Raw genomic sequence first — 14635 nt, forward strand, 5'->3', positions numbered from 1 at the left:
ATGGGAACTTCCTGATTATTATTTTAAACAGAGGCCTCCACACTGAGATGCTTTGTCCTCATAGAGTCTGATGGAGTAACACATTGCACAGCTGCTACTCTCCAGAGAGACCCTCATGAGAGCAGGTTGTCTATCTCCCTTCTCCTAAGGCAACCTCATGAATAAACCATCTTCGTGTTAAATCGTGAGCATAAATAATTCAAGCTGGGCTTGGGAGAGAAAAGGAAAGGTGAGTGTGGGGGGTACTGATGCCACCCCTAGGATCTGTCAGCCAAGATTTGAAAGGGTCCTTGGAGCCTGGTGACAGGTGGCACTTCCATAAGGTTCAGTTGAGCAGAAATTCCATTTTATCTTATTGCCCCTTTCTGGAACTCAGTTGACAATGGACTTGCCCTGAATGTTTCCACCTTCTGCTCTTCCAAAACAAGGCTAACTCCAAACCAGAATGACCAGGGCAAGTTTCCTTTGGATGTGAATTTGTTTCTTCATCTTCTTGTAGGGGGAGCACCAATCACAGGTCTTTCGAATCTTTCTATTGGGAAACTGCAGAAACAATATGGAGAGAAACTTGCTTCTCGTTTCTGAGTGTGTATTCTCACTCACTTTTCCTCCCTAGACTGGAGTTAGGTGGCATTTAAGAAATGTTCTCTCAAGTCTATTTACCCATCTGTCTCCTAGAGCGTCCCCATCCCTCAATCTTCTTCTCTTCCACGTATATTTCAAGTTTAGCTCTTTCTGCTTATGTCACACTTTCCTCCAGTCTCTTTCCCTTGTTCTTTGTCAGCCAGCAAAAATCTCTCTCTTCCCATCTCCAAATCAGCCTACACACCATCTGTCGTGGTTGGCAGTCTCCTGTTCTCGCCTCTCTTTCTTCCCCTGGTGGGAGTCAGTCAAGAAAAGCATGTGGATGGATCCCTTATGAAGCAGCTATAGGCAAACTGGACCCAACCGATGGTTTTTTCTTCACGAACCAACTGCAGTTTCATGGGATTGGAAGTGAGCTTGGGTACCAGTCTCTCTCCTTGGACCCAGGCAAAGAGATAGACACAGGGTATAGTTGGGAGGATGGACTTCAGGGCCAGACAGTTTGGGTTTCAGTTCTGGGCTCTGCTAGTTCTGTGCTCATGGGTGAGTCACTTAACACATCTCAGAAGCCTCTTTTTTTTTTTTTTCTTCTTTTTTTGGTCTTTTTGTCTTTTTGCTTTTTCTAGGGCTGCTCCCGCGCATATGGAGGTTCCCAGGCTAGGGGTCTAATGGGAGCTGTAGCCACTGGCCTACGCCAGAGCCACAGCAATGCCAGATCCGAGCTGCATCTGCAGCCTACACCACAGCTCATGGCAACGCCGGATCCTTAACCCCCTGAGCAAGGCCAGGGATCGAACCTGCAACCTCATGGTTCCTAGTCAGATTCATTAACCACTGCGCCAGGAAGGGAACTCCTCAGCAGCCTCTTATAGAAAATGTAAATGTATCTTCCTCACAGGGCTTACGGTGAGGAGTAAATGAGATCATTCAGAGCCTAGCATAGTTGGCTGGCCCATACAGGTTAGCTTATTACTCTGTCATCCCAAACAGATGCCTGGTATTTCCCCCAGCAGTTAAGAGAAGTATTCAATACTTTCATATCACAGAGGACCCTGGTTGTGTCTATAATCTGTCCAGAGAGCACCATCTCTCCAGGAAAGTACGTCTCCATTGGCTTTCTAGCCACAGAGCACTAGCTTACTAGTCCAAGATCTCCTCCCTAAAATGCCCTATCAGAATGTGTATTGCACTTGATCAAGTAGTCATTTGCACCTAAAGCATTTCTGGGGCTAAATTTCAAAGAGCAGCGAAGGCCTGTGTCATCAAGAAGGCTTTCTAATGGCAAGCTCAGTTACCCAGACCTTTTCCTTTGGGAAATGCATTGCTAAGTTGCTTAAAGCTTTTTATTTTTTAAGTTTTTGTTGAATATATGTGTGTGTATATGTGTGTGTGTGTATTTTGTCTTTTCTTTGCGGCCATGCATGTGGCATGTGGAACCGTTCAGTCCCTGGCCAGGGATCGAACTCATGCCAGAGTTGTGACCTGCACCACAGCTGCGGCAACGCCAGATCCTTAACCTTCTGCATCATGGGAACTTCCAAGACATTCTAAATTCAATGGGCTAAAATTCTAGAGAGCACGACGGTGGGAAAAGATACAGTAGCTCTTAGGGACATAAGACTTAATAGCCTGGCGGTCCCATTCCAAATCTGGTTCATTCGATTCCTGTATCTTTCACCTCAAATGTGTCCAGAAGAAACTCAGGCTGGAAACACCCAAAATTTGCCGTTCTCTAGCTGCATATTTTGAAGCTAAAAATTTACAATGAGTAACCCTTACAAAGATCAGGTCTATTTTCTATGTTATATAACATAAGTAGCTCTTCTTCTATTTTCTTTAAAGCATATCGTGGTTTAATCTTACATTAAAAAATAAAAGACTATAATGAAAGACCATATTTCTTTCAAATAGGTTTAAAAGTGGCATCGATCAATTGGAATAATGAAAATAATGGGGAAACAACTTTAAGTGTGGGATTCATGTTCACAGTGGAGCAATTATTCCAATAATTGCTCTGCTATGAGCAGAGATAATAGGGTCTCCTGCAAACCTCATTTTCTCTCATTACTCCTCATCCTTGATGGAGATTCTTCACCAGTCTTGCAAAGTTAAGAGTGTTCTGATTTGAACCTCCTCTAACATGGAAAGGGTAAACCTTTTGCAGCTGAAACAAGAGATCTGGCTTCTTTAATTGACAGCCCACTGCATTTATCCATGCACCTCTCAGTGTACTGGTGCTTGCCCACTTCAACTGTGGATGGATGGGCCTGGTAATTATCAAAGGATTAGTCTAAGAGGGAAGTGATTTGCAGAAATAGAGGTGAGATTAAAGAGACCCACTGTGAAAGCCGTCTGGTCCCAAACTCAGTTGCTGTTTTTTTTTTTTTTTTTTTTCCTCTTACTACACTGCCTGGGTCTGTGAATATATGTTGGTTTGTGGGGAGGAAATGAGCCCATCCAAGCTCTCTTCTTATTAAGAACATCACTCATCGCCCTGGTACAACGGAGTTTCAACTTTTATTACTACCACTGACCAGTGGCCAGACCTTATGTTCAATTTTGGATTATTTATAATGGTAGGTCAAGTAATGAATAAATGCAATTCACACAGCACTCAAAACCTGTTTTACCCAAGCCTTCCTACAGATATCTCATTGGAGCAATGAACAAGGGCAAAAGAGACCAGATTTTCACCCTGCTCAGCCAATAATCTGAAATGAATAAGCAGTCAGGTAATTGGAAACATAAGGTAAAGAGGCAAAGACCCTGAATAACTTAAGAACCAATTATATACAGGAATAGCCAAGTTTGACTAGCCCAAGAATAACACAGATTTGATCGACTGGTAGGAGCCAGCCTGGAAGGGCTGCAGGATGAACCTGTTCCAGTGGACATAGCCACCCAGCAATAGCCAACCACTGCCCACCTGGGGTAGAAGAACCTGGGAAGAAAATGCCCACCTGGTCTGTGAGGCATAAACTGTTCAGGAGACCAGTCTTGTGTCCAGAGGCAGTGCACTGAGGACTGGGGCAGGCTTCGTCCACCCTTCTCCTTCCTCCCTGTAGGTTTCAGTGTGGGGCTTTTGGTACAAGTGGTTCATTTCATCCACCGGAAGATAAGCGCATGTGATGGGTGAAGGGAAGGAGCCGAATCTCAATAATGCTGTCACGTTTCCAAAGCAGTTTTGATCAGCAATAATAAATGCCTGGATTTGAGCAATTGCAAGTGATTTCCCAGGCTGTGAGGGGGAGGGATTAGAGAGACAATTAGACAAAATCATCTGTGTTATCTTGTTGAAAGCAAATATCTGCCTTATGTTAACAGCATTTATAGGATCCACAGAGGTAATACTAATGGAATTATAGGGGACGTGGCCAGGAATGCCCAACAGGCGCCTATGGTAATTCAATTAGAAGAACCTTCAGCAACCATATAATTGCATGAAATTCTTCGTTTCGCCTTTGTTGGGCAATTTAACAAAATCTTTATTTGTCAGTCTCTCTTTTCATGGAGAAGGGAATGAAAGCATGTGCTTTCTTGAACTTGGGCCATGCCCCCAAAACATCCCTTAGGTAGACTTAAACAGCAAGAGCCGCACCATGTCCAGCATGTGCCATCAACAAAGGCGAGGTCTTTTCAGCAGACACTGTTGAGGAATTTACAGAATGAATTGTTCTATGTGTGTCTTTCCCCTCTCATGGTGAAACTGTGTTTAAAAAGTCAGCCTGCCAGTGCTAGAAGGAAATTCAGCCATTATCCACTCCAATCACCTCATTTTTTTTCAGCAGGCCAAAGTTCAGGAAGGTAGCTTATTCAAGGTCACAGAGCCAGTTATTGGTAAAAGCTGCAAGCAGAGCCCAGATCCCATTCTTGTCTGGGACCTTGAACCTTTATGTGCTGCTATTGTAATAGAAATGCTAGTGTTAGGACTAGACAGAGTTTGGCACATGAAGAGGATACTGGTGATGTTGATGAGACGTTTAGCTGTATATCTTATTTTTTGGATGATGCAGAAAGGAAGGGCACTGACATTCTTCATGTCCCTTTATTATTCTATAGAAGACGCCTGGGAGGGTTTTGTTTGTTTTCTGTTTTCTCCAATGGCATTTCTAAGGTAACGTGCATAAAGCAAATTCTCTACTCTTTTCAACACCCTAAAACTCTGTCTCTGTCGTATAACGTGGTCCCGCTTCTTTCCATAAACAGGATATTTTTCTTGGCTATTGTTTTGCCATCCACGATTCAAAGAGGAGATAATGGGGTTCTCTCACCTAATACATCCTGAGAACCCAGGTTGAGACTGAGGACATTATGCTATGTCCCAATCCACTTCACCAGGATACCCCAGGACAGGATTATAAAGAAGATGAGAAATAATCATTTGCCTGGTATCACACTATACGGATGAGATACATTCTTAATTTGCAGCAAAATCTTGCGTCTAACCATTTAGTGTATCAAATCTCCTTCGATCCCCTTTTGATTTTAATAAGCCTTCATTTTCCCCTCTCTCCTGAACAGCTACCCATGACTAAGAAGATTTAACTCCCTTTCCATTCATATAGGGATGTCTTGTACATATTTGCATACGGATAGAAAAGGTAGGACTATAAAGTGATGAGGCTGTGTGTGCACATGAGCAGGCATGGATGTGAATGAAGCATCTACAACAGGACTGGTTTTACCCAATCAGAGTTGGCCCGCAAATAGCCGCTAGTTGTGCTGCGAGGTTCATCGCTCTTTTCAATGATACTCTACTGATTAGAACATCTTGGATATTCTTTTTAAAATACCACCTTTGGGGCTCACTCCAAAATATTTTCTACTCATTCTGGGAGTTCCCGACGTGGTGCAGTGGTTAACGAATCTGACTAGGAACCATGAGGTTGCGGATTCGGTCCTTACCCTTGCTCAGTGGGTTAAGGATCCGGTGTTGCCGTGAGCTGTGGTGTAGGTTGCAGACGTGGCTTGGATCCCGCGTTGCTGTGGCTCTGGCGTAGGCCGGTGGCTACAGCTCTGATTCGACCCCTAGCCTGGGAACCTCCATATGTCATGGGAGTGGCCCAAGAAATGGCAAAAAGACAAAAACAAAAAAACCCAAAATATTTTCTACTTATTCATTCGTTTATTATTTCATGAAACACCTATTAGTCACTTACCGTATGCAAAGCAATATGGCAGAGCCTACAGGTATAAAACAAAAGAATGACATGCTAACTATTCTTGAGGAGTTTATGGTCCAGGGTTTTCCCAAACATACCCCACTCACCTTCACTGTCTTCTTTTTTATTCATCGTATTTGGTTTTAAGTGACTTTTTATTTAAACATAAACTATTTCCTCAAAGGACAAATATTTGCCACCACTAATTATATTTACAAGGCTGTGCTTCAGGTTTTGGAAGCACGTCCAAAAATATTTTGGGTCATTGCCACATCCCTGTAATAAAACAGTGTACCTAAGGGACATCTTTGATGCGCTAAATATTCTTTTTGGATATTAAATCCTAGCATATTTAGCAAACTATTTTACAATTTGATCTTATTTTTAAAAACTCTACTCAATTAATTGATAGAATTTAAAAATTTTTTTAGGCTGTGCCTGCCTGTGACATGTGGGTAATACCAGTGCTGATGTAGATGCTTGGCGCCACAACTGCGGTAACACTGCTGCGGCCTCTAGGAACTTCCTTTTCCATATCTTTACGTATTTATTTACACCATTGGTTTTCATGCCTTTTTCACTCTTGCCACTGTGTGGAATGAGGTGTTGACAATGCACGCGCACAAACACACACACAACTAACCCCAGTGGGTCATGAAACAACACTCACCCTCACAAGGAGGGAAGCTCCCTAATATTTTCCTTCTCTCTCTCTTTTTTTAAGCCCTGATGTACCCACTAACTCAGTTCATGAGCCTCTAAGGGGTCTTGACTGTGGTGTAGAATACTCGGGCGAACACTCCCATTTTATTATTTTTATTACATATATTTAAACACTTCCTTAAATACAATACAGAAGAACTATCACATTTATTCCCCAAAATTACAACCTTCCAAAGTAGCTCGCAAGTACTACTTAAAAAAAAAAAAAAAAAAAAAAAGGAGTTCCCATTGTGGCTCAGTGGTTAATGAATCCTACTAGGAACCATGAGGTTGTGGTTCGATCCCTGGCCTTGCTCAGCGGATTAAGGATCCGGCATTGCCATGAGCTGTGGTGTAAGTTGCAGACGCGGTTCGGATCCCGCGTTGCTGTGGCTCTGGCATAGACTGGTGGCTACAGCTCCGATTTGACCCCTAGCCTGGGAACTCCATATGCTGCAGGAGCGGCCCAGGAAATAGCAGAAAGACTAAAAAAAAAAAAAAAAAAAGAAAAAAAAAGCTTTGTTACGCATTTGTACTATTTGTTGTCTATTTATTTATCTATTCATTTATTTATTGCTACTTCCCTTGTTTTCACTCTATTCTTCATTCCTAGGTGAAAAGAAATGTTGCCCATGCACCTATATGACTTTTTCTTTCTATATTAGCCCCATCTCTGTGCTGTATATATTTCCAGGACAATGGCAATTTCTTACTTCTGTGCTCATCAACTCTATCAAAATAAGCATTCAGTAAAGTTAGGTTTCCTACTTCACAGGGATTCTTTTGTCGTGCTGGGTGACAAACCAATTGACATCTTTTAACCTTTTGACCCCCTTCACCCCTTTAATGACAGTATTGTTACTCTTTGATAGTTTAATCTTGCGTGCAGCCTTAGAAACGGCCCCAGGCAGCCCTGTGTAGGGCAGAGCACGCATCCCATCCGGTACCCTCTCTTTCCTTGCAAATCCTCTCCTCTGCTCTGCATGCCCCTTCCTGCAAAACACGGTGTTCTCCTAAGTTGTTTCTCATGTGATCAGGGTCTCAGTCCCAGTCCTGTCTCTCACAGGCTTTGGTGCCTCTAAGCAAGTCGTTTAATTCCCCTCAACCAAAGGTTCTTCAGCCATAAGACTGGGAAAGTTGTGGGTTGCTGATTGTGGGCAGAGTGAAGACAGTCCAACAGCAACACCTGCAAGCGGGGGAGGGCGTCAATCCCTGAAAAGCATCTGGCAGGGAGCCAGGCCAGACTAGCGACACCAAGGGGCAGAGCAGATGACACTGGCCAGCCTTGGAACAAAGTATCGCCAAAGCCAAGTGGAGAAAAATGTTTGGAACCCAAGTCGTAGATGAGCAGCAAAGATGGCCTGTAGGTAGCATTGTCGGTAACAGATCGGCCAAGAGCACAAAAAAAAAAAACCAAAAAAACAAAAAACCTGGCAGATGGCGTTTTGCTGATTTGTTGCTTCTTTTAAAAGGGTTTGCTGTGTGCCCCCCTCCTCCCCAGGCTGTTGCCTCAATGCATTTGTAAAGAATAATGATACCTTCCTCACTGGGTTATTTTAAGATTTTGATGACACACTGAGTATGAAAGTGCTTTGAAAACTGTAAAGTGCTCTACAAATGCTAATTTCTCTATTTACCCCTTTTCAAAACTGTTCTAAGCTGGCAATTTATATTGGGATAAGAGAAACAAATTCCTGGTCAGAGGTAGAAGACTGATCATGTTGAATGCAATGCAGATTTTAATAGAGTGCATTTTCCTAGCTCAGTATTTCCACCCCAAGTTATCCATTAGAATCACCTGATGAACTTTGAAGACGTACCAGCATCCAGCATCCAGGCCCTTGACCAGGAGATCCTCTACTGCTTGGTCTGGGGAGGGACTCAGGTAGCAGCTTGGTGGAATAGGTGATTCTAATGTGTTGTCAGAATTGAGAACCATGGTCAAAAGAGGAAATCTCTTATGTGAGAACTGAGGGGAAAATCAAAATGATAAGCAGACAACTGCTCATACTGAGTCCAGCCAACCCTGCCTATACACTGACAGATGCACGGGGCCCCCTACATTAATTTCTTCCATCAAAATGTATTCAGTCGGCAACTGCTCTGTGTCAGGCATATTCTGAGAAATCAAAGATAAATAATGCAAAGTTCCCATCCTTAAGCAGTTGAGTCCATGGAAGACACAGGTTTTGGTGTAAGTTATAAGTAGTTAGGATTCCATCTGGTAAGTTCTATAATGGGATAAGGTATAAAACTATACAATGGTAGGTATAAAACTGTACATTTTTATACATTCAACCAAGGAATATCTCAAAAGCTTTTTAGAAAATGTGAAATTTAAGCTGAGTGATGACAAACACGCACAGTTTTGCCAGGCAGAGGATAATTGTGACAGTTAACATGCATTGGGCAATTAGCATGACCAGTCACTGCTCTGAACACTTTACCCTATAACTCATCTAATCATTCCAATGACAAACTTGGGAGGTAGGTGCTAGTATTAACCCCAGTGTATTATAGGGAAGTAGTTCTTCAAATAAGTTTCCAACAGCAATGGCAGCATTGCTGGGGACCTTGTTAGAAATGAAGATTCTCAGTCCCCACCTCAGACCTACTGAGTGGAAAACTCTTCAGGTGGGTTTCAGTAACCTATGTTTTAGTCAGCTGTCCAGTTGATTCTGATGAGCACACATGCTGGAGAACCACTGCAATAGGGAAACCAAAACACAGGAAGAATAAATTACCTGATCAGAGTCTCTCAGAGACTAAATGGCAGAAGGATTCGAAGCCAGGGGAGAGGCTCTGTGTTGAGAAGGAAAAATCTTTAACCCTCTATGGACTCAGTTTCATTCTCTCCAGATTGCTATGTTGAAACCCTAACTCTCAGTGTGACTGTATCTGGACATGGAATCCTTAGGAGGAAATTAAATGAGGTCATAAGGCTGGAGATTCAATATCATAGAAGTATGACTTATAAGAGGAGAGAGAAAAATTCTCCCTCCCTCTCTCTCTCTACCTCTCTCTCTCCCTCTCTCTCTCCCTCCTGTGTGAGGACATGGCAAGAAGGGGGGTATCTGCAAGCCAGGAAGGGACCTCTCAACAGAAGCCAACTGTGCTGGCACTCTGATCTTAAAGTTTCTTTTGTTTTGTCCACTCAGTCTATGATATTTTGTTATAGCAGCCCAAGCTGACTAATACAGACCTCCACCCAGGAAGAGGGAGGATCGGAGGCAGAGGAGCAGAGACAAAAGAAAGTGTGGAATAGATCTGAAACATAGATGAATAGGGTGAGGGATAAGGTGTGGATGTGGATGAGGGGTACATAAATGGTGGAGTATGAGGTGTGATGAAAACTAAAGGGTGAGAGATTGAAGTCAAATATTGAAGGCCCTTGTATGCAAGGGAAATGGGTTTGAACTTTTTCATACAAGCAATGAGGAGGCACTGAAAGATCCTAAGCAGGTCAGATTTGCATTTTAGAATAATAACTTAAAAATTTTTTTTATTAAAGCATATTTGATTTACAATGTGTTAATTTCTGCTATACAGCAAAGTGACACAGTTATACACATATATACATTCTTTTTTATATTCTTTTCCCTTATCCCAGGAGATTGAGTATAGTTCCCTGAGCATACAGTAGGACTTTGTTGTTTATCCATCCTAAATGGAATAGTTTGCATCTACTAACCCCAAACTCCCATTCCATCCCTCTCCCATGACAACCACATAGTCTGTTCTCTATGCCTGTGAGTCTGTTTCTGTTTTGTAGAAAGGTTCATTTGTGCCATATTTTAGGTTCCACATACAAGTGATATCATATGGTATTTGTCTTTCTCTTTCTGACTGACTTCACTTAGTATGAGAATCTCTACTTGCATCCATATTGCTGCAAATGGCAACAATAACTATTAAGGGAGAAATGTGGCTATGCATATGGTGATTTGAGGGGTAGATTGATGTGTTAGGAAACTCTTGCATGATTCTGAGTTCAAAGCAAGGAAAACATGGACTAAATTCATAAAAGTTTGGGTCTAAAGTTTAAATGTAGGATGCACTGAGATTAAGACGTGTATTAAAATGTATATAGAAATATATATATGTGTAACATAAACAGGTAGTTGTATAGATTTATGTGAGTATTGGTGGGGGAAAGTTGCTTAAAGACACACTAAACTGTTCATATTTCTTTTAGAGTACAGAAATTGGAGAGAGAAGGAAGAAAGTGTTTCCTTATGCCTCTGTATAAAGTTGTTGCAGTGAGCCTGCAGTATCTATTTAATTTCTTAACCAGCCCAATAATCATCTCATATATATACTCACACACACAATTCTGGAGCTCAGATGTGAGAGCTTGGCTCGAGGTGTGAATGTGGGTGACACTGCCATGTGGGTAGTGGTGAAAACGGTGGGAGATCAGAAACCTCAGGACTGAGGAGAATAGTTCTCCAAGGATGGCAGGCGGGGCCTACCCTGTTTAAAGATGGGCAAGGAAAGCGTGGGAGCCTAGAGGGACTAGCCCGAGAAGTGATCGCAGAAGAGAGCCCATGGTCCTGAGGAAGGAGACTCGCCATCCCTGGTGTCCCCCAGGCCTTCTTGACACATAGCAGGTGCTCAGTTGGCCATTCAACAGCTGAGGAATCAAAGAGTGTGTTTTAGCAAGGGGCATGACAGGCTGCTAGGAGAGTCAGATTAGCCTGTTAAATCTGTCATTTAGAAGATGTCTGAGTTAAGGAGCTCCTGTCATGACTCAGCATGTTACTAACCTGACTCATATCTGTGAGGATGTGGATTCGATCCCAGGCCTCACTCAGTGGGTTAAGGATCTGGCGTTCCTGTGGCTGTGGCTGACAGCTGCAGCTCCAATTTGACCCCTCACCTGGGAACTTCCATATGCCACAGGTGCAGCCCTCAAAAGGAAGAAAAAAAATTTCTGAGTCAAAAATCATATTTATTTTTATTTTCTTCACTCTGTCATTTCTCATAGCTGGCATCCCCTTGCCTAATTGTGGAAAAAAAAAAACACTTATAGATAGACAAACACACATCATGCTCAACATGGAGTCACATGGATGTGGCATCCTATTATTGTCCCTAAGGTAATATTTTAGGAAAGAAAAAAATTACCCTTAGATATTTTTTCTCATTGCAAGATAAGGTTGGGGGTGGGGGTGGGGTGAGTATATATGAAGATCTTTCACTCTGTTATACTGTTTTGCTCCCAAACTTTTGAAGTCATAAACTTTTAATCTTGGCAGTATGATAATTCTCTTAGAGACAGGAGGAAACGTGAGGAAAATCAATGACCCATTAGCAGCAGGGTGGTGGTTTGGGTTCCTAACTTTGGCCACACATACTTTCTCTTTGCTTTTTTTTTTTTCCTATTAAAGTAGAATTGATTGACAATGTTGTACCAATTTCTGCTGTACAGCAAAGTGACTCAGGAGTGTGTGTGTGTGTATATGTATATATATGTATATATATGCACACATATATACATATACATTCCTTATATTATCTTCCATCGTGATCTATCCCAAGAGAATGGATCTAGTTCCCTGTGCTATACAGTAGGACCTCATTGCTTATCCACTATAAATGTAATGGTTTGCATCTACTAACCCTAAACTCCCAGCCCATCCCACTTGCCCCACCCCTTGGCAACCATAGGTCTGCTTTCTATATCTGTGAGTCTGTTTCTGTTTTGTAAATAGTTTCATTTTTGCCATTTTTTAGATTCCACCTCTAAGTGGTATTGTATGGCGTTTGTCTTTCTCTTTCTGACGTACTTCACTTAGTAGGAGAATCTCTAGTTGCATCCATGTTGCTGGAAATGGCATTTTTCATTCTTTTTTATGGCTGAGTAGTATTCCAGGGCAACTTTGCACAACTCGAGACCAGCAGAGAGGAAGATTATTTTGACCACCAGCTCCTTCTGAGGCCCAAACCATAGAGCTGGGAGGAGACTGGCGGACCACCAACTCTCCCCCATATGTCCCAGGCAGATTGAATTGAGGGCCGTTTTAAGAACTCATTCCCACATTTCATCACTCGCAGCATCTGATTTGGATTTCTTTGTGTTCAAGTGTTGTCCATCACTCTCCAGCTGAAGCCCTTTCCCTCATCTTTCTTTGGTAGAGATACAAAAATGACAGATAGCATTTTCAGTGTAGAAAGTGCTTCTTAGCATTCTAATTTTTTGGGGGGTGGGGAGAATGCACCTGAGGCATATGGAAGTTCCCAGGCTAGGGGTCACATCAGAGCTACAGCTGCTAGTCAGGTTCATTTCTGCTGATCCACAATGGGAACTCCAGTGTTCTAATTTTTAACTTTTTGTTTGGATTGAGAAATTTGGGGTGCAGGCATGTCCCAAGGTTGTTTTGTTGATGTTGTTGCATGAAAGCAGGGTAGGAAAGAGATTGAGGGGTGTCTTCTCTTTTAAAGAAATGCACTGAATTCTAGAGCATGGCTAGACCCCTCTCTTTTACTTATTCTTCCAGCCAATCAATACATCTGTAGATACCCTTGGCTCTACCTGTGAAATCTATAGAAAATGTGACCAATTTCATCATCTCCCAGCTACCACCTTAGTGCAAGTCACCATCATGTTCTACCTGGTCCATTGTTCTGACCTCTGAGAAGGTCTCTACCCCACTAAGGGCATCCTTGGGGCTACTCTCAACAGAGCAGCCTGAGCAAGGCTGCTGCAACATTATGTTACACTCATATTGCAGCTTGAGTCCTTACAGGTCTTACAGAACCTGGGTGTCTGCTAGCTCTCTGATCTCACTTCCTCCTGCTCTCTCACTGCCTCTCTGCCCTGTGACCACTCCAGCCTCTTTGTCATTCCTCTAGCCAGCAACGCCAGCTCCTGCCTGCACTCCCTCCTGCTTTGACCTGGCATTCTATCTTCCAAATGCCTTCTTAAATTCCCTTCTCACTTGTTTTGAGTCCTTGCTCAAATACCCTATTACTTGAATACCTGCAGCCCTCACTGTTGCTCCGTTTCCCCTTGCTCTGCTTCATCCTTCTTTATGGAGCCGTTACCACCTGATATCTTACATATTTATTTGATGATAGGCTTACTGAGTGTACCCTCCCCCACTGGAATGCAAATTAAGGAAGTAGTTGATTAGTGCTTTGCATGTAGCAATTAGTCAATATTTTGCAGGATAAATATAAAATATGCAAATAATATTTATTGTGCCTCATAGTGTGTAAAACAGTTCTTAAATAGAACTTGAATATCCAAGTGTTCTAGAAGCCTAAACTTATGACGCATCTATACGTTTAGTTTATTTTCTCCTAACTTGTCCCTCATTTAATTAGGGCAGGCTTGAGCAGAAGTCTTCTGGCCATTTAAACTTGATCGATTGGATCACAAAAGACTTTTTTTTCATAAGAGAGAGGTGGCCTGTTTCTTCACTTTGCTTTTGATACCCTAACATGGGTCCTTGCTTGTTAATGGAAGTCAGAGATTCTGCACTGTACCTCTTGGCGGCCCACACGATAACTAACACGTTGCCTTATGTGTAGTTGGTTGTAATTAAAAATGGTTTGTTTGAAGAATAAAAACTGTTAGATATTTGTCTGGTTGTAGTTGGTTTCCCCCAAAGTCTAGGCCATGTCTGGAATTCTCGCAGTTGAATCTGGACTGAGGGTCAGCCTTATAAATGCTGAACTAATCAGGATCCATTGAGATGAGGGGAGATCTAGTGCTCTAAACAAAAGCCATATCCAATTCACTTCTCCTTGACTTAAGGACTTTTAAAGTGCTTATTATGTGTTAGGTAATATGTCAGATAGGGGAGTAAGTGGTGAGCCCAAACAAGTCACATGTCCACCTTCATGGAACTTAGAGGCTAGTAGGGAAGACAGACCTTGATGAAACTATGATCCAAACAGGTGGGTGAACTCATAGTTGGCAGGTGCAATGAGTAAAAGAGATATGATGTTACAGGTAGCTGTAATCAGGAGTTTGACCCTGAAAGGGAGATTCAAGGAGATAACTAGGTGAACATAGCCCTCAGGGCAGAGGCGACATGAGGAGCAAATGCCCTGTGGTTGAAGGGCATTAGATGGGTCTCGGGTCCTTAAAGAAGGTCTGCGTGGCTGCAGGTGCACAGAACATGAGGGAATGTACAAGCTGGAGATTTGGGTGGGGCCATGTCATTCGTAGCTTCATA

The 14635-nt window shown here is 42.5% G+C and overlaps 1 protein-coding gene across 4 annotated transcripts in view; it reads left to right on the top strand.

Moving 5' to 3' along the window:
* Positions 1-14635, top strand: part of BRINP2 (BMP/retinoic acid inducible neural specific 2) — a 128943-nt gene that overhangs the window by 31872 nt on the left and 82436 nt on the right. The gene's annotated exons all lie outside the window — the stretch shown is intronic.

Source organism: Sus scrofa, chromosome 9 (genome assembly GCF_054392235.1).
Source record: "Sus scrofa isolate SSC_HxYL_T2T_F1_AM1 chromosome 9, Sscrofa_HxYL_maternal_Yorkshire_Landrace_v2.0, whole genome shotgun sequence".
In the NCBI taxonomy this organism is placed as follows: domain Eukaryota; kingdom Metazoa; phylum Chordata; class Mammalia; order Artiodactyla; family Suidae; genus Sus; species Sus scrofa.